Consider the following 24,543-nt stretch of genomic DNA (forward strand, 5'->3'; position numbering starts at 1 on the left):
TTTCCATGATAGACTCCCCCCCCCCCGGCTGCATTTGAGGTCTTAGCCAGGGATAGGCTTCCTCCCCCCACCCAATACTTCCATTTGGGATCCCATCCTGGGGCTTGGTCACATGCTGCCAGCATGTGATTTTGGGCCTCCCAGGAAGGTGTGAGATGCTCACCAGATCACTTGCCTGCTATTCCTTTTGCCTCATTATGAATAATTAAACTCTCCCACGTGATGGATGCCTCCATCTTCCAGAGGAAGCTAAATAATTAATTCCATGCCATGAGAACAGAGGGAGGGGGTGGTGCCTGGGAAAAGAAATAACAAGGCAAGGCAAACCACCGAAGATGTAAGAAAGCAAAAATTAAAGATGAGTGAACCTCCAGAGGGTCCGGGGTGCAGGGGACATCTATGGGGATGCATGCTGCACCCTAGCAAACTCTACAGAGCCTGGATGAATTGCCAGGGATGAGGTGAGATGGGGGGGGGCTGGAGACTGTGTATGGCAGGTTTGGTGAGCTGATTGAAGCAAAATTCACTGGTCTTTTTCTTCCTAAACAATTTTGTGTACCGTCTTCCTAGCAGCTAATGTGATGTAGGTTTCCTAAAGTGTGCATTGAGATGTAACTCCATTTCATCAGACAGAACAAGTCCAAGATGTTGGGGGGGGGGGTAGGCAAACCAGAGAGACCCATAAGGTGCCGATTGAAATGGGACACAATCCACCAGGAAGTTCTCCTGTGTGAGCCCCACAGAAACAGCCGGTTTCAACGAGCTTTGCATCTTTTTAGACTTCTTGTTGGATCTGCCCTTCTCAATGTTGTGCAGAATGCATGACCTGAAGTTCTCTCCTTGGATTCTATCAGGGCTACCCCACTGCAATGAAGAGCCTGTGGGGGGAATGAACTGACATATAAGACATCCTTCCCAGGCTTAATCAGACTCAGGCGTGGGGGGGAGGGGGGAGGACGACTTGTTTCAGTACTGGATCCAAATTGTGGAGCATTTAGCCATTCTTTTTCCAGCTGATAACCCTGCTTAAAGTAGCCCCATTAGGTTCTTGAAAAACAACAACAAAAGAACCACAACTGCAATAAAAGCCCATTGGGAAATCAGCCGCAACAGCAGCTTGCATGGTAGAAGGTGAAACTAGAATACTAATGCGACTGTGCAGCCACGAAGCTGGTCAGTGGCTACTGTTCCCTTGAGGTTCTGATCTGTAGCAGGGCTGTGTTTACTGTTCTCATTGTGAGAATGGAGGCCCTGCAAATGGCACTCTCTGCTGAATGTTGTGCGTATGTAGCAAAAAAAGTTGCCGCTGTTTGCACACCCAAGCAGAACATCACTTGGAGGCCAGCAACTGTGTCTGTTTTCAATAGATAAGCAGAAGGCATCAGAGCACATACAAAGTTCCCCCCTCCCCTGCACAGCATGCCATGAAGAACTGTAGATGAAAGCTCTCTAGCAAAGACATGGTATTTAGAAACTAACTGCTTCTAGGATGTTAGGCCCTGATCTGGACGGTCCAGGCTAGCCTGATCTCGTCATAACTTGAAAGCTAAGCAGGGTGGGCCCTGGTTAGTACTTGGCTGGGAGACTACCAAAGAAGTCCATGGTTGCCATGCAGAGTCAGGCAATGGCAAGCCAATTGTATTTGTCTCTTGCCTTGAAAACCCTACAGGGTAGCCATAAGTCGACTGCAACTTGGTGGCACTTTCCACCACTGTTAAGTCGCTCACTTAACAAAGTAGTCGGAGAGTGATTCAGCAAAGATTCAGCTTTATTCAGCAATTCAAACACAACTCCGACACGGATCAACATCTGATAGCCAGAACAGCTTTTGCATTAAAGCTGTTCCCTTTTTAAACTCTCCCGGCTAATGTAGCCACGCCTACTATACAATTATGAACCAATAAGGTTGTATACATAAGGACCAATCATGGACGTTCCCGCTCAGGGAGCTTGCTGACCAGTGATTGCTTTTTTCTTCCTGGGCTAGCAATGTGATTGGATGGATTTGGATCCTAGCCCAGGACGAAGCTTTACATGGCAAGTCAATTATGTACTTCACATATCGTTATGCATTCAATGGCAGCTATTGAATACATTACAACCACCAGGGTCCAGGAATGGGTCACGGGTGGCGTTGGAACTAGATGGAGATGTCAAATGGTCTTGACGTCCCCTATTTTATGGTTAACCTGTTTGTTGATCATTTCACCTGTAAGGAATGAAGTGATGGGAAGGGGTGACAGCTCAGTGGTAGAGTATCCACAGGGCTTGTAAAGCGGAGCTGTTCCACCAGGCTTTCAGTTGAGGGAGCGGATGTTCAACCATTCTGGCCTCCCTTGTTCATGTCCCCTTCCCAGGGCCCTGCTGCTTAGATAACATTACTTGGGCACTGGGGCTTTTTATTCACCTGATATGAGGCTTGGGGTTCTTTTTCGTTATTGTTTATTGCACCATCTGTTGTTTTATTGGTTTTATTGTTTTATGAATCTTATGTTGTAAACCACCCTGAGCCCACTCATGGGATAGGGCAGGGTATAAATTTAACAACAACAACAACAATAATAATAGCAGCAGCAACAACAATAATAATAATATCATCTGCTTGGCACACAGAAGGTTCCAAGTTCAATCCCAGGCATCTCTGCTTAAAAAGACCAAGTAGGAGGTAATGTAAAAGACCTCATCCTGGGGTCCTAGAGAACCGCTGCCAGTCAGAGCAGACAAGATTGACCCTGAGGGTCCAAGGGTGTGATTCAGCAGAAAGCAGCTTCATGCGTTCCTGTGAGTTTATGGGTGTGTTGCATTGCCTGTCCACTTTGAAGCAGCTTTCCCTCAGCTTCTGACCTCACAGCACCCAAGCACATGTACTCTACTCTATACCCATGAAACCTTCACCAGTAGGAGACTATTATCTTCACTCGATTGGCATGCTCTGCCTCCCAGACCAAACTGCATAACACTGACATTGATCTCTCCTGGTAGAAGCAGAACTGTTTTCCCCTTCCATTGCTTGCCTGAGAGCCATGTCACCCCCCAAAACCCCATCCTCCAACAGAAGCAGCTGCCAGTGACAAAGATTTCAGTGGCAGCCACCCCTCCCCCCAAGAGCCACCCTTCCTTTCTAGGGTTCAGCGGTTTCCAGTTGATTGTATGGATGGCATCTGTAAGTGGCAGAATTTGGGGGGGGGGGAGCAAATAGAACCATGCAGTCAGCTGGTGGCTGGGCTCACTCAAACTAGAACTGCTACCTCATTACCAGACAACGTGTAAATCAGTCTAGAGACATTAGACAAGAAATCCTGCTCCTTTGATAATGCTTTGCCTGTCATTGCTGTAGGTATTAGCAGGATGGTCCTCCTCATTATAAAGATAGCCGATTAAGGTCACCGAGGCCCAAAGAGACATAGATTGGAGGGAAGCACACTGGGCCATGCATGTGAAGGGAGTTCACAGATGCTGCCAATATCTATCACTGAATACTGTTTGAGACTGTTTCTATGCAGAAGGCGGAGGAGGGATGCTCAACTAGATGCCAAGCACAAGACCAACTCTACAGGACCGACGGAGTCTTTAAAATATGGAAAACAAAAGCTCCAACAAAGCTAAGTTTCTTTAAAACGTATTCATTTGTTGAAGGGGCAATATATATTAAACTACAGGACCATTGAGTAAACTAATATTACCCCAAGCCAGTATAAAGGGGAAAAAAGTAAGGGAAGGGTTTCCCTTTAAAGCGGCCATTAGCGGGATGACTAGGCAAATTTAAAAATAAAGAGGGTAATAATAAGAGGTAAAAGCATTTAAAACATTCAGAGATTAGATATATTACAGCCTTCTTTCTCTTTTGGTGGCTTACCTTTAAGGTAACTTTCCAGAGAAAACTTTGAAGAAAAGACGAGGGGAAGGAAAAGTGAAACTGTGACACCGTGAAACCTGAGACAAGCGAGGAAGAGGGCGTAATACAACACAGGAAAAGAGAGGAGGAGACGCGATGCGTTAAAGGGAACTGAAGTGCAGCAGAAAGAGAAAGAGGAACGACAGGAGAAGAGACATATGAAATAAAGGCAGCCAGACTGTGAAATTTAAACAAAAAACAAGACATAGCAATTAGACATTACTTTAACTAATACTGCTTTATAACATAAGAACAAACTTTGTGATAGGAATATAAAGAAAGGAGAGGAAGAGTGTCAATTTATACTAGAAAAGCACTATAGAATCATAGTACTAAATAATAACAATGGCTAGTGGTTCCAGAAAATCATCCCTAACCTGACCAGGACAAACAAGTGCCCAAACACAACTCACATTTAACACTACAAATTTAACACTACAAATGTGGCACAGATGTCAATAAAGGACTTAAAAACGCTCATACAAGAATGTATGGCACAAACTATTAAAAATACAGTAGATACAACACTGCCAGAACTAATTAGGAAAGAAATTGAACCAATACAAACAAAAATGGGAGAAATGGTTAAAAAAGAATTAGAACCTATACAAACAAAAATATAAAACATACACAACAGATTACAACAGAAACAGAAGACATAAAAAATAACCGAAAATAAGCAACAGATATTAAAAATTGCTTTCGCATGTAATAATATAGAAGACAAACTACAAGTAATGCTCCCTCTAAGCTGTGGAGCTGTGGAGCCTTGTGAGCAAAAATTCTACTTTGTGAGCTTCTGGCACTAAAGTTGTGAGTGAGCAATTTGGCTACTGCATAAATTAGTTTGCTCAGGAGCCATCCTTCCTGAGCTGAGACAAAAATGTGTGAGCTGGAGACTAAAAAACTGTGAGCTAGCTCACAATAACTTAGCTTAGAGGGAACACTGATACAAGATGTAGATCAAGAGGTACAAGAAGTAAAACAAAAAGTGGACAGAATGGAATAGACACTGATGACTTTGGAAATGGACAAAGCCTCCTTGGTCTTAAGGTGCCAAAATATCCCTGAAACTCTAGAGAAAAGTCTGAAAGAGGACTTAATACAGAACTTATCTGAACAGGTTTGGAGAAAACTTAGGATGGCAAGGAGAAGAAGAAGAGGAGAGTGAAAATGAGGAAGAAACAAAGAAGCTAAAAAGAAAGGACGGGCTAAAGGAAAAAAACAAACTTCACCCCCTCACAAATATTCACAAGATACCAATACAGAGAAAGGACAAGAAGAAATGTAAATAAAGATGGAGACAATGAAAAACTCAAGATACTCTCGGTCAACGTGAATGGACTTAATAGCCCCCCCCAAAGATATAGAACATTTCACCAAATAAACAAACTTAAACCAGATATAACTTGTATACAAGAAACTCACATTAAGAAAGAGGATACAAAGTATTTAACAGCAAAAAAAATAGGAAAGCTATTGTTTGCTGCTGACTGACTTAAAAAAGAAAAAGGGTGTGGCTATATATGTCAAAGAATGCTTATCTCCAGAACTAACAAATGATGGAAGAATCGTTGCAGTTTCCATCACAAGACAGAGTAAAAGGACAACCAAACCCAAGGAAAATTTTTAAAATCACTTCAAGAAACACTGCTAAACAAAAATTTGATGAGATATGTATTTTAGGGGACTACAATGCAGTATTCGATGTAGAAATGGACAGACAGAAACAAAAGTAAGAGACATGGAAATACCTCACCAAAAAAAGTTTTGAATTAGCAAATGAACAAAGTATAATAGATGCATGGCGAGTTAGAAACTATAATCATATGGATATCAATATCAATGGTCAATGAAATAATAGAAATGGAGATACTACCAAATACATTTGCAGATCACAGTCCGCTATTACTAACGCTTCAGGGAATGCAGAAAAAGATAAGATAGTCCATGAATAAAAATGTACTACGTGACCAACAATTTGTTAAAAAAAAAAAACTAAAATAGAAATTCAAGAGTTTTTTAAAATAAATATCCAACCAGATATTTCAATGGAAATAATATTGGAAACATTTAAAGCTTATATAAGAGGATGGTTCATCAATCAGGATGCGTGGAAAACCCCCAAAAGAAAATGCAATCTGGGAAAACAAATTTAAAAAGAAGATAAAATGAAGAGAAATAATGAATCAGAAGAAATAAAATTAAAACTAAGATTATTACAACACCAAATGAACCTATTATTATCGCAAGAGATTGCTAAAAACATGGAATATACTAAACAATTTTATTTTGAAAATGCAAACAAACCATCCAGATGGTTAGCATATAAACTAAGAAAAGAAAGAGAAAAGAAGCTAATTAAAGTTTTAAGAAATTAGATAGAAGAAAAAAATGTAATATAGAAGACTTAAAATGTATAATAGAAGACTTTTACAAAAAGCTATATGAACAAGGCCCAGAAAACATACAGACAATAAAAGAATCTCTGCATAAATGGAATACTAAAAAGTTTAATGAAAAACAAAAAGCAATGCTAAATGAACCAATTGCAATCTGTGAGGTTATTGAAGTGATAAAGAAACAAAAAAGAAATAAAACACCTAGACCAGATGGATTACCAATGGAAATATATCAAACTTTTGAGGAGTAAATATCGTTACCCTTTAAAAAACTGTTGCAAAGTATAACAAAAATGGAAAAATTCCGGACTCATGGAACCATGCGCTGATCACCTTAATCCATAAAATGAACTCAGATGAAAAAATTATCAAAAATTATAGACCTATATCCTTACTAAATATGCACTATAAAATATTTGCAACCATAATATCTACAAGACTGAAAAAATTCTTAATTCAAGGTCGATGATTGTATTGCAAACACAGAACCACACTTAGTAAAAGAAAAATATCTTTACTATAAAAACAAAATAAAACATGGGTATGGTACTTTGGATAAAAGAAATAAAATAAAAGGTTACATACTTGCAGTTAACTCTCAGTAATATATGCTAACAGCTACATCTGCAAACAGACCTACAACTGCAAAATATAAAATTAAACTGGTGGGAAAATATGCAGCTAAATACAAGATATAATAAAGATTAAAAAACAGGATTTCAAGAAACAAAGACCAACCTAGATAAAATCTGGTTGTCCTCAAGTGACAAAATGATCCCAAAAATATATAATTTTCTCCTTGAAGATTACTTGCAAGATGAAGTAGTGAAGACTTAAGTGATTGCTTGGATGCAAGACCTAGATCACAGTATAGACCTAGAAGCTTGGTCCAAAATATGGAAATCTATAAAATTCATGAGAGCAATACCGTATAAGGAAAATCTGTATAAAATGTTTTGTGCGTGGCACTGGTCACCGGATAAAATATCAAAATGTTATGTAAATGCATCAAAAAAATGTTGGAAATGTAAGCACAGTGTAGGAACCTTTTACCACATGTGGTGGAGGTGCAATATAATGCAAAAATATTGGCGTAAAGTACATAAAATGATATTAGAAATATTAGATATAGATATGAAAAAATATATAGGGAAAAAAAAACAAAGATGGAACAGAATTTATATATGGTTAGAGAATAAATAATGTTGTATACTCAAAAGATCGTAAATAAGTTACTGTATGAGACACATCTGTTTGTGATGATGTGAAAAATTATAAATAAAACTTGGGGAGAAAAAGAACATATTGCTCACCCGCTGTCTTCGTCATTAGATTAGGTATCTACTTATACAGGGTCAGTATGTTTTCCTCTCTCCATGTATTAGACCTTGTTTACTCAAACAGCCAAAGAGGTGATCAGTACAGACAAAAGAAAGCACTTCTTTACTCAGTGAGTACTTAAATCACTCACTGGTTGGCCACGGTGTGAAGAAGGATACTCGACTTGATGGACCACTGGTCTGATCTAGCAGAGCTTTTATGTTCTTATGGTCAACAAGGAAATTGTGGGGCTGCCCCTGGAGACACCAGATGGGGGGAGCACAGAATGGGAGCAACTGAGAATTGATCCTGCCTCTGTCTGCATAGCTCTGATCCTCGAGCTGAATAGCTTTGACCCAATTTCCATGTCTTGAAAACTGATGCAACACATGTGATGCAATGGTAGGAACTGTCTTTTGACAGTATAGAAAGGAAATCATCTGGATGTTGCTGCTTCCCTAATGAAACACCAGATTGTTCCTCACCACCACCACCCCAATGAATTTGAACTCCGGTTTCCAGTTTGTGTAGCAGACACTGAATTAAGAAGACATTTAGAAAAAGGTACACCAAACAGGTTGGTTCGAACCAGCCTTTCTGCTGGTAAGAAAGGAAGGAGGAGTCTCCAATGACCACCAAATAAGACTATGATGGGACTTGAATGTTCAAATGCCATGTGGCATGGGGGCTGTAGTACAAAGGGGAATTAGGTGAGATAGGACGAAAAAGGTATCTAGATCCAACTCACTAAAGGCGTACTCAGTTGACAAACCTTGTTTTCCTGGTTCCCCAATACTATTAAGTCTTAAAAGTCTAGTGCAGATGGAACTAGGGTTGACAACAACAGGTTGGAAAATCTCTGGAGAATTGGGGGTGGAGCCTGTGGAGGGCACAGTCCGAGGAGAAGAGAGACCTCAGTGGGGTCTACTGTAATATAGTCTACCCTCCAAAGCAGCCATGTCGTCCAGGGGAACTGATCTGTGTTATCTGGAGATCAGTTCTAATTCCAGATCTCCAGGAAACCTGGACGATGGCACCCTTAAGAGCAGGCATAGGTCTCAGTGGCTGGTGCCCCTTGACATTAGTTTAATCAGGGGCAGCGGAGTTAGCTGGAGAATTTGAGTCCAAATACGAATATTTTATCAGGTGGAAAACTTTGCATCTTGAGAATATCAGATTCCTTTCGTTCTCTTTGATAAGCAAACATCTTTCTAGTCTTTCTGATGACAACTTTGAGACAGATTTCCCAGAAGCTGCTGCTCCGCCCTCGCTCTTCCCTTCCCCCCCCCCGGATTGCATTCGTCAATTTCCCACTATTTGCTGTGCGGCCACATTTTGACCCGCATCTTCACCCAATTTTCCCCGCATCTTCTCGATCCTGTTTTTTGAGGATCTAGAAGATGTGGGGAAATTGGGTGAAGTTGCAGGTCAAAATGCAGCCGTGCAGCAAATAGTGGGAAACTGATTAATACAATCAGGAAAAAGGGAAGAGTGAGGGCGGAGCAGCGGCTTCTGGGTCTAAGCTTCAGAACTAATGAAATGTATGAAGCCGCTAAGCAGGAGGAACAGAACATCCAAGGGGCAGGCATACTTTGCATAGCCAGTTTCATTTGCTACATTTGTATCGTTCATTCAGTTTGCAGAATGCTACTGAATCTGGGTGCAGAATGAAGTTTTTCTTTGTCGTGCAGAATGACAAGGACACTGGGTGTTCTGCTATTAGCCAACAGCCTTCTTTGTAACGTGGCAGGGTTTTCTTTTGAAACAGAGCTATATGTCACATTTAAATCATAACAAATGCCACCCCTGGCCCTCAATTAGCTCTGTAAAACAGCCATTCCCCAGGAAATTTAGATAAATAGGCCTCTCTCATCAACCTTCCAGTAAAAGATTTGGCTGCCTCTCAAGAGCTTTAACCAGCCACTAGTAACAAAGTGGGTTAGAGGCTTGCTTTTCTGTTCTCCAAAGCGAGCAAAGCAGGGGAGCTTTTCCCCAAGCCAACCATAAATGCCTAAGCAATACTTAGCACAGTGGTAAAAATTAAAGAGTAATGTAATAGTCAAAATAATGAGGGCATGAATTTTTCTTTCCATAGAGAGAAATAACCAGGTTTCTTTTGTATTTAATTGGGAGTTCTCACAACGACTTCTCACATCGGGTTGCATCCTGTGGATCCATTGAGATAGCGGAGGCGCTTTCCTCTGGTAAAAGGACCCAGCCCCTGATGTCAGATGTGTTTCTGTCATGTCAGGGGGAGGATCCTTCCACTGGAGGAAAACACTTTCAACAGGGGAATGGGTTTGTGGGATTCCATGGCTAACATTTTTAGGTATACGCCTCAGAGGGCTTATCACACACACACAAAATTGAAGATGGGAATGTCACAAAAACTTGCTGCACATTATGAATTGTGAATACTTGTTGGAAGACTTGACTGTGCCATTTCATGTGCAAGAACTCCCTCAGATTTTGCCACAGCAAGCCTCCCTTTTGGAGCCTTGAAAGGGATTTCTACAATTACATTGTTTCACACAACTTTAATTTGTCCTGCTTCCTGCCACGAAGCATCCGGGTAACTAGTTCAAAATTCCCAGCTCTGATCATTGAATAATTCACAGAGTTCCTTATCAAGAGGGAGTGCATATTACATGAGTAAATAGGCCTGCAGATGAGCGAGGGTCACAACAAGTGATCCTGGGTGGGCCCCCAAGCCTGGCAAAAATGTGGCAAAAAGTCACACCAAGGTGGGAAGGTATTGATTCCAACACAAGTTTGATCAAAGTATCCCAACAGGATTCATACAAGCTGCTCCTTGTTCCCAGGGCTGGGCCACCCATTAGGTGCACCAAGGCTATTGCCTAGGGTGCCAAGAGCCGAGAGGCCTCCTAACCAGCCCTGTTGGCACCTCATCCACCCATGGCATTGGGATCTGCTGTGGCAAGTGGCAACCCTGATTGATGCCTCCCTGGTCCCTCCCCAGTGAGCTGGCTTCTTCCATCCCTCTGGCAGAGGGTCAGTGGCAGGCCCTCTTTCTCCTTCCCTCCCTTCCTCCTTCCAGGTTGGTGCTGTGGGCAGGGCAGAGGGAGAGGCCCTTTTCAGAACGTTTTGGTCTCCCAGTCCACCCCTGTTGGGAAGTGTGACACACCACTGCAAACCACAGCCCTAGTCCCAGCTACCAATATTTTGTCATCTCGCAGGGTTTGTTTGTATGTTGAGTTTCCTGTTGGATAGCTGTGATCCCTTTTGGTTTTTGCTGTTTCTACTGGGGATGTAGATGGATTAAACAAGTATTTACATAATAATTATCACAATCATTATAAGAAATTTAATAGTTGATATATTTACAGAGGTTCAGCCTGCAATAATGTCATGTTACTTTAAGAAAGAGTTGTTCAACATGCAGCTGCATGGAATTAACTAGTATAGTCTTTATAGAGTCTGGATCCAGTTAGTTGTAGAGAGCATTTGCCAGCCAGAAAATGAAGACTTCTAGCCAGATGAAATAAGGACTGGTTTGCTACTACCATAATAGAGAGTGCTTATGGAGAGCATAGCCAGCAAAATCCAGATGGCTTTTGGTTTGCTCCCAATATAAACACTTATTGTGGAACCAGAAGTAAGACTTCTAAAAACTAAATTATTAAATCATTATAAGTTTAAAATAACTATTTTCCATGCAGCTACATGTGGCTTTTCATTGATTATGATTTATTCCAGGATATTATTAAGGAATTAAGGAATTACAATACTGAGCTGGATTAAGAAGATGACACCTCCTGACAATATAGGATTACATCTGAGGAAGACTGTAAAGTTTATATTTATATTTATTTATATCTTCGATTTCTACCCCGCTCCAACCCCGAAGGGTCTCTGAGTGGCTTACAAGTTCCAATTTTATCCCTAGCTAAGGCCACATGTCTACAGGGATTGGGGCTGCCTACCGGCACCCAGGTGGCAGGGCTCGCTGTTTTTCTTGGTTGTTCTTCCTGGGCGGTCTTTCGGGTGTCAGTGCTCTGTTCCTGGTGTGGTCGTCCAGTCTGGCAGCTTCTTCCTTCTTCTTTCGGCGGGCTCGTCTGGTATGTGGGTCGTATCGACTTACAGCCCAGCTAACGTCCGTACGGCTCCGCTGCGCTTGCGTCACATCACCACGTCCTTCTGTGGCTCCGCCTCTGTCTCCACCCCCATCGCTCCGCTTGCCTTCGCTCTGCCTCTCCGACGCTACGCCACTCCATCGCCGCCATTTCCACCGTCACCGCCGCCGCTGCAGTCACTTCTACTGCTCCTGCCACACACACCCGTATGGGGAGGGTGCCCCCTGCCACCTAAGGGCAGGTACCCATTCATCTACTTGCTTATATTAATTACTTTCGAACCGCTGGGTGGGCGGGAAATAAGTTGAAATAAGTTCATAACCGGGTACTCATAATGTTGGACTATGTTGGACTTTTTTTACAATATTGTACAATTGAGAATTTTTGCAATCTTATAAAGTTTTAAAAAGCTATCGTACTAATGTTGGTCATATCGCAGGGTTTGTTTGTATGTTGAGTTTCCTGTGGGATAGTTTTATGACAAGACTTTCCTGCCTCATTGTGGGTTCTTACCACGGTCTCCCTGTTTGTTAGCTGGAAGAGTCCTGCTTTCATTTGTACCTTTGCAACAGCACAACCTCCCCCCCCCCTTGCTTGATCCCCTAGCCAAGGGTTGGATTTCCATTGCCAGGGGAAATTGCAGCACTTTCTATGCCTGGTAAATGTTGCAGATAAGGACTCCAAGGTATTTTCTGGGTAGACCTGTTGAAAATGCTTTCAGGTGTGGTTTACAGGTTACATGACCTCCATTTGTATGGGCCTCAGGTCTCCCAAGGCTCAGATCCTGAGATGCAGAAGAGCAGCTATGGGGAACTAAGGTGGTATCTGGCAAATCAAGTGGGATATGGTTGAAAGCCTCTTCATTCCTGGTGGGGGCAGAGAGGATTGCCCATGACTGGTCCAGACCTGCCTGTGGTGGCACCTGACTGACAAGGGAAGGAGGACTGGAAGGTAAAGTGAATGGCAGAAGCTTTCAAGCCGAGTGCAAACTGGCTTGCCCCCTTGATTGTGGCCCCCACACTGGAGAATTCCTTCTTTCCCTTGAAGACACCGAGGAAGAGGCTCAAATCCTGACACCCAGTCAAAACCTAAGGTGTGGTTAACCCTAATTTCTGAACTGATGTTGATTCCTTCCAATATTTTGGCTAGCTACCCTTTGCAGTGTGTTTAATTTCCTCTCTCCCTCCACTGCAAACCCATTGGTATGACTAGTTGCCAGGACTGTTGCACTTCCCTCCATGGCACAAAACTGGTTCTGCCTTGGGAGAAGGGGCCCCTGTGTCTCAGAGGAGGGAGGAAGTGGGTCAGTTCCACTGGCAGGTAACAGTGGAGTGTGTGCAGGACCACCAGAGCAAAGCCCCCACCCACTATTCCTCCAGAAACAAGTATCAGTGGTACAAAAGGGTGCCTGTTCCACCCAGTTCTTTATCTGCTGCTGTTGAGATGCACCAAACCATAGTGGGTACAATTGAGATCATGATATCACGAGACTAATACGATTGTTGGCAACGCAGCACACGGAGGAGATGCTGAGGCAAAGGGAGGGGGGACTTTAGTCTGTTTAGGTCCTAGACAGAAGCATTCATTTTTTTCTCAGCCTTTTAATTTTACTTTCCACCACCTTTCCAGGCTGTTCATGCCTTTGGGGCTGACATCTACTCCTTGAGAACACCAAAACAGAGGGATGCCCTGCCTAAGGAGCTAAAGGCCAATGAATGGCTACTAAAGATGCACAAACAACATGGCAATGTCTGGCCCCCATCTTTTCACATCAGCACCCCTAAACCAAGTGATGGCTTTCCCATCACTTCTATCCAGGATGGGGCGGGGGGAGAAATGAGAAAAAAATGCTAGATTATTTTCCAGCTGTCTTGAAGAAATATTCCCCCTATGCACACCTTGATAAACCTCTCCCAAATTATTAGAGGCTTATTTCTAGAAAAGGAAGGGATGAAGAGGTAAAAGGGAGATACCTAAAGCAGGGAGAGATTCAGATATATTGCAAATCTGGAAAAGAAAGTTCACTAACAAATAATGTCACATTCCTGTTTGGTGATTGTGGGTGCAGCTCATCTTGAGAAAACAAAGCTCAAAGAGGACGCTGAAGAAAAGACTGCTAGTATGATAGCTCGGTGGCTCTTTGAAATAGGAATTCACACAAAGACGTACAGATCTCCCCCCCCCCAGGTGTGACAGGAGAATATGATGCACAGACTCAATCGTGGAGGGGAGAGGAGATTAATTCCTTATTGCACTTTTAATTTTCCATGCCTGTAAGCCAGAATTATCATTATTAAGGGTTAATATGGAATGAGATACCACACCTTCCCCAGCGCTCCCCCTTCCATTCATACATTTTAAGGAAATAAACAGCAATTCTAAAGAGAAGGAAGATGCTTCTTACCTAGAGATGATCCTATTGCATCCAAATGTAAACAGAGCTGAGGAAGTAGTTTCCCCAAACACCCTCTGTGCCAACACCACAAAACACACACCTCCCCTCCAAAAGTAGCTACATATAATTTTGCCCCCTTCCCTCGATGGAAATTATTCAGACCCCAAATCTCATTGCCCAGAATGAGAAGCTAGTTAATCTGTGATGTAACGGTTTCTGGAGAGAAACAGAGGATGGGGTGGGGGGACCGAATTGTAGACTCTCTTTGCTTAAGCATTGCCATGGTTACCTCACTGACCCAATTCTCCTCTCAGCCAAAATCGGGGGTGGGAGGGAGGAATAACAAGAAATTCAGAAGTAACCGTGCTAGGTGTGTGAGGAACAACCGCTGACATTATTGTCCCCTTCAAAATGGGGTGTGTGTGAATAGGTCTTTTCTCCTTCCCAATTAAGCCACATCTCCTCTGGCATTCATGTCACAGAAAAACAACACAGGGCAAGCATAATATCTTCCCAGCTGCCAGGGTACCACAGACATAGGGCCAATACCAGGCCTGACCCTGTCATCTGCATAGACAGGTGTGAGGCTGGTAGTAGCACACTCACACTGATCATGGAAAGGTTCCAGTGGGCTCGGCATTCCTCTCTCCTGGATTCAAGCCTAACCTTTAATGCTTTTCCTAACTCTTGCAATGTGGGGCTGCTCCGAATCCTCCTGCCACCATAGGGCTGGTTCACACATGCATGTGTATCTTGACATGGCTGCTCCATCAATTAGGGATGTGAAATGGACATGTCAGGATTCCTTGTTGCACTGCAGTCATGCCTGTGGGTAGTGTCGAAACTGCAGTACAAAAAGGAAACCAAATTGCATTGAGATTCCTTTTGTACACTGTTTTAATATGTGTGCACATGCATTGTTAACCCAAACAAGGGAACTGAAAACTGTGGCAAACTATAAATGCTCAGTAGTTTGAACAAGTCTCATGATTCAAAGCTCATTGGGGTAAGCTCATTGCTAGAGGAGGACGGTCAAGCCTTAACAAGGGTTGAAGACAAAGCGGAATTACTCAACTCTCACTTTGTTTCAGTCTTTAACCATAAGGTGAGCTGTATACAAACTGAGGAATACAGGGCTGTCACGGCTCAGGTGGGGTGTCACCTGACGCTGCCACCACTCTGGTTCCAGGCTCCCTTGAGAAGGCCCAGAGCACCCTCCCAAGACCTTCTGACCTCCCTTTTGGCTGAATAATAGGCGTGAGGACTAGGCAGACTGAACAATGAAAATAGTTAATTGTATAAGAGGTCAAACAACAAGGTGCAGAATAATAACAGTAAGTGGGTGAAAAGAAAAGAAATCAAATGCCCTAACGCGTCTAAATATATATTGTCCCCAGCTCACTATTCCAAGTGGCACTAGACTACTCACCCTTCCCTCAGGATGAGGGTCTCTCCCCCACAGCAGCCTCAGTCCCTTCTGGCTCTGTCTCCTGAGAAGAACAACAGCTTTTCCTGCTGCTCCAGATCTTTTATTCCAAGCCCTCCTCTTTTCCTATTGGTCAGTTTTGGCTCCAAACCTCTCAGGCTCCAAACCTCTAGCCTACTGCTAGCCAGGCTCCCTGGGCCTAGTAGGCCTCTGGTGGCACAGCCCAGATCATGACAAGGGCATATGGAGGAAGGAGGAACTGCCAGTCCAGAGTAAATAAGGAAATGGTTAGAGAGCTGCCTTAAATACTTACAAATCACCAGGGCTGGATGGCTTGCATCCCAGGGTGCTAAAAGAAATTGCAGATGCTATTTCACAGCCTCTGGCTCTAATCTTTGAGATGTCCTGGATTACTGGTGTTGTGCCGCAAGACTGGAGAAGAACTAATGTTGTCCCGATCTTCAAGAAGGGGAAAAAGACAGACCCGGGAAATTACAGGCCTGTCAGTTTGACATCAATACCTGGGAAAATTCTAGAGCAGATTATTAAACGCTCTGTCTGTGAGCACCTTGAACGAAATGAGTTAATTAGTAGTAGCCAGCATGGGTTTATCAAGAATAAGTCATGCCAGACCAACCTTATCTCCTTTTTTGACAGAGTTACTAAAATGGTTCACTCTGGCAATGCTGTGGATATAGTGTATCTAGAGTTCAGTAAAGCATTTGACAAAGTTTCTCATGATATCCTTGAGGATAACCTGATTAAGTGTGGGCTGGATGGTGCAACCGTTGGATGGATTCATGGTTGGTTAAAAAATCATACCCAGCGAGTGCTCGTAAATGGCTCTGTGTCTACGTGGAGGGAAGTCTCGAGTGAAGTGCCGTGGGGCTCGGTCCTAGGCCCAGTGTTGTTCAATTATTTTATAAATGGCCTGGAGGAAGACATAGAGGGGATGCTTATCAAATTTGCAGATGACACGAAGTTAGGTGGGATTGCTAATTCTGAAGAAGACAGAGTCAGGATTCAAAATGATCTACCATGTCCTATCCCATGCCATTACTGGACCCCTCCCCTGAAAACTCTGTCAGTCTGAAAACTGAGCCTCAGGATTGACAGCAACACATGTGAAAGAGATCTGGGTGTTCTGGTTGATCACAAGCTAAACATGAGCCTGCAGTGTGATGTGGCTGTGAAGAAAGCTAATGCAATCTTAGGATGCATTAACAGAAGCATTGTGTCCAGATCACGGGAGGTGGTAGTTCCGCTCTATTCTGCTATGGTCAGGCCTCACCTGGAGTACTGTGTCCAGTTTTGGGCACCACATTTTAGGAAGGATGTTGACAAGCTCAAGCGTGTCCAGAATAGGGCAACCAGGATGGTGAGAGGGTTTGAGTCCAAGTTTTATGAGGAAAAGCTGAAAGAATTGGGTATGTTTAGCCTGGGAAAGAGAAGGCTTAGAGGGGACATGATTGCAGTTTTCAAGTATTTGAAGGGCTGTCATGTAGAAGATGGAGCATTCTCTCTTGCTCTGGATTGCAAGACTTGATCTAATGGGTGGAAATTACAAGGGAGTCGATACCGACTAAATATCAGGAGAAACTTCCTAACTGTAAGAGTGGCTGAGTGTCTGGTAGCCCTGTCATAGGTTTGGAATGTGGAGGGGTGCCCTCCCATTTTTTGTCTCAGCTCTCCCTGGCTCACCAACTGTTTGCTATCTTATGCTTGACCTTGTAGATGCTCCAGCTGCAGTTTTACCCGGATGGGAAAGTTAACGGCTTTTACTGCACCTGATTGCTTTGCCCGCACATGTAAGATGTATCCATTGGCTCATGCTTACAGAAGGGATGTTTGATTCTAGTACAAGTCAGGGACCCTAGTATTGTCGGTCATTCCTGACACAAGCTGTACACGTGTCTTTAGTACTGGATCTACCAATAAACAGTTATCTTCTCATGAAGCCCTGTGTTGCGTAACCTGACTAAGGACCCTGACATTGAGCAGTAAAACAGTCTGCCTTGGGAGGTGGTGGATGCTCCTTCACTGGACGTTTGCAAGCGGAGGCTGGATGACCATCTTTTGGGTATGCTCCTGCAGAGTGCAGGGGGTTGGACTAGATGACCTGTAAGGTCCCCTCCAACATTCTATGATTCTATGAAAGCCATGACTCAATGGCAGAGCTTCTGCTTTGTATGTAGAAGGTCCCAGGTTCAATCCGCAGCATCTCCAACTGTCCTTGGTGCCAATCTAGATTACAGCCAGTGTGGTGTAGTGGTTAGAGAGTCAGACTAGGATCACAGAGATGCAAGTTCGAGTCCCCACTCTACCATGGAAGATTGTTGGGTGACCTTGGGCCAGTCATATGATCTCAGCCTAACTTACCTCACAAGGTTGTTATGAAGATAAAATAGAGGAGAGGAGAATTATGTAAACTGCTTTGGGCCCCCACTGGGAAGAAAGGCAGGGAACAAATGACACAAATAAAAAAATAAAATAGATGAGACCATGGCAAATCCATCTCCAAAGAGATTTTACTGACAAATAGCAGCTGTAGGGGACCCTGATTTGGATAAGGGTCATGGTGCAGGGAGGGGGGCAGAATGAGCTAAAAATCCCTTCTGCCCTTGAGCTGCCAATTGATACTTTTTTGCATAGTTTCTCATTTTTTCTTTTTGGTTTTTTTTTTTGCCTGTGTCTGTGTTTGTGTGTGTGTGTGTGTGTGTGTGTATGCACCTCTGGTGACTGATTGTCAGACTCTTGAACAAACGTACTCCCAAAAACACTCTCTTTGCAGTGATTTGTTTATTGAGAGATCAGGATGTTTCAAGCTGAGACTTTCTGTGTCAAAACTAAGGGATTCGGCACCAGTCCTGAAATTATACATGGTTTGAGCAGGCCCCCCACCCAGAGACCCATCCAATCAATCCATTCACACAGCCCACCTGAATCTAACGCTCCTAGCAGGTCCTCCTTCCTCCCACCTGCAAGTCTACCATTATGTTATCTACAGCCAAGCTAGCAAAACAAGTGTCCAAGGTCATTTACATTCTTCCCAATTCGGGAGGCTTCTTATGGAAACAACTGCTGAGCCGAGTAAGCAAAGCAAAGCAAAGCAGTCACACAGTCACACCAATCTCCCCCCCCCCAATGCCCACAAGAAATACAAATCATGGCAAACCATGTTCTGAGTTTGATACTGACCCCTCCTGGGGGCCTGGAGGATATGCAGAGAGGTGGCTGAATAAAGCCTGCCCCCGCCTCCTGACTGCTGGTATTCCAAGGAGGTCTCCCATCCAAGTACTTGCCAGAGTTGACCCTGTTTAGCTTCCGAGATCTGACAAGATCGGGCTTGCCTGGGCTATCCAGGTCAGAGTGCATTGTTTCTCATTTTCATCATCCTAGTCATAAGCACATAAGAAGAGCCCTTCTGGATCTGACCAGTGGTTCACCCTGTCTCATACAATGGCCAGCCAGTTACTCTGGAAGGCCAACAACAGGGCACAGAGGCCAAGGCCTTCCCCTGATGTTGTTTCCTGGCACTGGCACTCAGAGGCTTACTGTCTCTGAACGTGGAGGCTCCTTTTAGTCACCATGACTAGTAGCCACTAATGGACCTTTCATCCATTAAACGTCTTATTGCATTGTTTTTCGGATGTCTCATGTTATTTGGCTGCTAGTTTATTGTTTTAAAATTTTAATCTGTATATCTCTGTGTGTGTGTGTCTGTGTATTTATTATATTTGTTAGAATTGTAGTTTTAAACTGTTGTTAACTGCCTTGAGCCCCATTGGGGGGGAGGGTGGTATATAAAATAAATAAATTATTTTACAATGTGTAATCTGCCTTGAGTCTTAGCAAGAAAGGAGAGCTATCAATAAAGTAAATAAATAAACAGAATGGAGGTTGCCAGCCAGGCAAGGGCTGTTCTGGGCAGCAGCTTGAGATGAGAAAAATCAGAATGTGGAAGTGAAAGGATTAAACCTCCACCTCTGTCTCTCCCCTGCACTGCAGGACCCCCCCCCCAAATCAGGGCCATCTGCATCTGCTGTTTACCAGTGCAACAACTGGGAAGAGCCATAAACCTAGTTTGCCTCTATTTCTCTTGTATGTGTAAACCCGGCCTCAGCTGACTCCAGAGAAAAGCATTTCCAGACTGTCTCCTTCCTTGTCTCTTTGGCTCAGATCCTGTGTGCGCTAAATAGTCTCTGCTTGAAGTGCGATTCACGTCCAGTAACACCTTAAAGACCAAGAGTCAAAGTTCCCTTTATCATCTACGTCAGATGACTCTCAAAAGCCTGGGAATCTTGTTGGTCTTTAAGCTGCAACTGGGCTTGAATCTTGCTCTTCTGTTGTTGTTCATTCGCACAGTCGAGTCCGACTCTTCGCGACCCCATGGACTAGCTCCCGCCAGGCTTTCTTGTCTTCCGCCGTCCTCTGAAGTTGGCTCAATTTCATGTTCGTTGCATCTATGACACTGTCTAACCATCTCATCCATTGCCGTCCCCATCTTCTTTGACCTTCAGTCTTTCCCAGCATGAGGGTCTTCTCCAGTGAGTGCTCCCTTCTCCTTTGGTGGCCAAAGTATTTGAGCTTCAGTTTCATTATCTGGCCTTCCAGGGAACAGTCAGGGTTGATTTCTTTTAGGATTGACTGATTTGATCTCCTTGCAGTCCAAGGGACTCTCAGGAGTCTTCTCCAGCACCATAGTTCAAAAGATTCTATTCTTCGGCGCTCGGCCTTCCTTATAGTCCAACTCTCGCAGCCATACATGACTACTGGGAATACCATTGCTTTGACCATGCGGACTTTTGTTGGCAGGGTGATGTCTCTACTTTTTATCATGCTGTTTAGGTTTGCCATCGCTTTCCTCCCAAGGAGCAGGCGTCTTTTAATTTCATGGCTGCAGTCACAGTCTGCGGTGATTTGGGATCCCAGGAACGTGAAGTCTGTCACTACTTCCACGACTTCCCCTTCTATTTGCCAAGGAGTGATGGGGCCGGATGCCATGATCTTAGTTTTTTTGATGTTGAGCTTCAAGCCCAGTTTTGCGCTCTCCTCTTTTACTCTGAGCAAGAGGCTCTTTAGGTCCTCTTCACTTTCTGCCATCAGAGTGGTATCGTCTGCATATCTGAGGTTGTTGATCTTTTCCCCAGCAATCTTAATTCCCGCTTGTGATTCATCCAGGCCAGCATTTCGCATGATGTACTCTGTATATATATTAAATAAGCAAGGTGACAATATACATCCTTGTCGTACTCCTTTTCCTTCGCTAAACCAATCAGTTGTTCCATATCCGGTTCTAACTGTCGCTTCTTGACCCTTCTACTGCAGACCAAAATAGGATTGTCAGGTCCCCCCTGGCCAGTGGCAGGGGGGCTGCCAGATTCAGTTTGGGAAACTCCTGGAGATTTGGGGGTGGAGCCTGGAAGCCGCCCTGAGCCTGCTTTGCGGGGAGGGTGGGGTATAAATTTGACTATAAGTAAAATAAAAAATAAAAATACAATGCCATAGAGTCCACCCTCCAAAACATCCGAGGGAACTGATCTCTGTAGTCTGGAGATGAGCTGTAATTCCAGGGGATCCCTAGGTCCCACCTGGAGGCTGGCATCCCTAGTCACCAAAACGGCTACCAACCTGAAATGATCTGCGGTGGAGCGCACATCCTCTGGAGCTGGATCTTCCGTTTGTGCAAGGCTCTTTGAAAACCATCGATCTTGTGTAAATGAAAATGCTAGCGCAAGAGGAAGCACTCGACATGGCAGACACTAGTGCGCATGGAACTGATTCAGAGGATTCAAGGCTTTGAGGTTTCACCCATGAGATTCTTTTGAATTATGGTGCTGGAGAAGACTCTTGAGAGTCCCTTGGACTGCAAGAAGATCAAATCAGTCAATCCTAAAAGAAATCAAACCTGACTGTTCCCTGGAAGGCCAGATAACGAAGCTGAAGCTCAAATACTTTGGCCACCAAATGAGACGGGAGCACTCACTGGAGAAGACCCTGATGCTGGGAAAGACTGAAGGTCAAAGAAGACGGGGACGGCAAAGGATGAGATGGTTAGACAGTGTCATAGATGCAACTGACATGAAATTGAGCCAACTTCAGAGGACAGCGGAAGACAGGAAGGCCTGGTGTGATCTGGTCCATGGGGTTGCAAAGAGTCGGACTCGACTGTGCGACTGAACAACAACAACCATGAGTTTATGAATGTGCTTATGTGAATAGCTCCTTAGCTCTTGCTCTCTCTTTTGGGAATGAAAGGGTCTCTGCAGCCTAGAGAACAGGAGAGCCCATGACACGCCCCCATAAACTTCCTTGTCTCCCCCCTCCCCAAAGTAGAGCTGTTCTCAATGCAAGGAAGCCAGAAAGAGCAGCAGGTGGATGGGGGGGGGGATAATCTTGGCCGTGAAAAAGCAATTATCATGTTGGGAAAGCAGCTAACAGCTCTGACAGTAGTTGCTCTAATCCAAAGAGCAGGAAGGGGTGAGACTGCTATGTGATGCTTGATTAAGTTGCCTAATCCAATTCCCAAGAGAAGGAGAGGCAGAGCAGAGAATGGCAGAGCAGGCACTGAGAAAGCGGCCTTGGGGCCCATCCATGACACTCTGCGGGAAAAGGGGGATCTAGCATGGCATGGCTCAGCACAAATAAGCATCGGTCTCCCTTCTGCCCACACGTGCCTGCCAAGCAGATCCAAATTAGGGTTTGGGAGGAGAGGTTTGCCCCCTGGTAGCCTCTCAGCTTGGTAGTTTGAACGTTATTTATTTTCAACCATGTTTTACTTCTCATGCCTCCCCTGGGCTCTTTGCCAAGCACCTGAGGGATCAAGCGAGGAGCCCTGTGGGGCAGACTGTGGTTTGTGCTCCCCATGCCCCAGGGCTGCCTGTCAGAGGAGGTAACGCCAGGCAGTTCCAGATGTGACTCTAACACAGTGAGCCAGAATCCTCCTGACCTGGGGAATCTGGTGGGACCAAAGTGCTAACCAGACAGGGCAGCGCTGGGAGCATGGAGTGAGGCCAGTCATGTGATGTGCTTTCCTATGGTTGGGGTCGGCCTGGATGCAGTAGGGGGCTCCTGGAAAGAATCTTTGTTTTGGGTCTCGAAGGGTTCTTGGCAGATGGGGTGAAAATAAGCTGGAACGGCATACCAGGAAGGAAGAGGCCAACCCAGTAAAATGCATAAAATAGATCAGCTTTAACAGCAGTAAAACAAACAAACCCCACCCCACAAAAACAAATCAATACGTTTTAAATTCACTTTTATGTAAGGCAAAAAATGCTCTAACTCATTGGTTTTCACTTTTTACCACTGTCCAGTCCTTTTCCAATCAATGCACACTGAGGTGTGGGTGTGAGCACACTGTCCTTGCTGTCTACCTATATGTGGTTGCTAGCTGGTGAGCATGGTTATCCACACATGTACAAAGTGTGCAGGTGTGGGATTCATCCTTGTGATGGGGGCAGCGCTCCCCACCAATGTGCCTGGTCCTGGCAAGAAAGTGTGTGTGTGCACATACACACAGTGCTCATGAGGCAGTGATCACATGTCAGAAAGGGAAAAGACTGGCACAATTTTGTGCTCTTTTCCCATCTACGTGCATTGATTTCTATGAGCCTTATGTCATCTAAAGAGGGTGTCTTGCACAGGGATCCATTTTGGGAATGAGAGATTGGTGGGTGTGCAGCAACATGACAATACTGGTAAGAAGAAATGGAGGTAATTTTTTACCTCTGGATGATGCTTTCTGAAAGAATGCCTGGAGACTGGCTGATTTACCTCAGATGGTTGAGGGAAGCCACCAGGATTTTCCTCAGCATAACTTTTGCCTGTCTGCATGCCTGCATTTGCCCAATATGCTCAAGGTATTTGCAGAGCTGTGGATCCGATGCCCTCAAAGTGGCTCACAAGCAAGTTCATACAAACAACAATTAAATATGGCAATAAAACAACCAGAAAAGAATGACTTCCCAGACTCCATTTCCAGGAGTGGAAGCTCAGATCTTTACGGGAAAGAATCTGAATCAACTCCTCCTCCCAGCTACCCCCTCCAAATTGTTTAGTCTCCTTTAGTCCCCAGTAGAGGGCATAATCCAAGGCCATAATGGCCTCTCCATGCAAGAATATAAAAGGTAAAGGTTCCCTTGCTCGAAAGCCAGTCGAATCCGACTCTAGGGTTGCGGTGCTCATCTCCGTTTCAAAGCCGAAGAGCCAGCGCTGTCCAAAGACGTTTCCCTGGTCATGTGGCCGGCATGACTAAACACCAAGGCGTACGGAACGCTGTTACCTTCCCACCGAAGTATTTATCTACTTGCAATTTCTTGCTTTCGAACTGCTAGGTTGGCTGGAGCTGGAACTAGAGATGGGAGCTCACTCCATCATGTGGCACCCGGGTCTCAAACTGCTGAACTACTGACCTTCCACAGCCTGCAGTTCAGCATCTTAACCACTTGAGCCACCGCATGCAAGAATACCAGGCCATTAAATTACTTGTGACTTCATTTAAAGAGCAGGGCTCTGGCAGCCATTAGCCCCTCCTCATTATTGTACTCCATTATCATCATTATAAAATGATTTAAGCCTAAAGCCAGATTATTTTCTTAAAAAATCAAAAGCAAGTACAGAAGGTGAGTAGGAGGGGCCTGCTTAAGTGTTTTGCCCCCAGCCATTTCCCCGCTCATCATTACCCCACCCCAACCACATTTCCAGTTGCAAAACAAATGATATGAGAAGAAATATCCATATCTTTTCCTTCACAGGAATAAAAGAAAGGGGTGGAGGTAGGGAAAAGGAGGGACTTTGAGCAGAAAAACAGCCAGTGGCAAAGGGGTTAATCAAACTTTTCTTCCGACTCCATCTGCAAGTCAGTAGCCAACAAGTTGCCAAGAACTAGTATTTCTCATCCTCACCATATCCCTTTGCAAATGTTCTTCTGTGGCCGTTCTTTTAAAGGAGAAAAACAATACAGCAGGATTTATTCAGGGCGGGCGGGGGGGGGGGTGGACAGAAGAAGGTGT

Source organism: Gekko japonicus, unplaced genomic scaffold (assembly GCF_001447785.1).
Source record: "Gekko japonicus isolate JY-2015 unplaced genomic scaffold, Gekko_japonicus_V1.1 scaffold3586, whole genome shotgun sequence".
NCBI lineage: Eukaryota > Metazoa > Chordata > Lepidosauria > Squamata > Gekkonidae > Gekko > Gekko japonicus.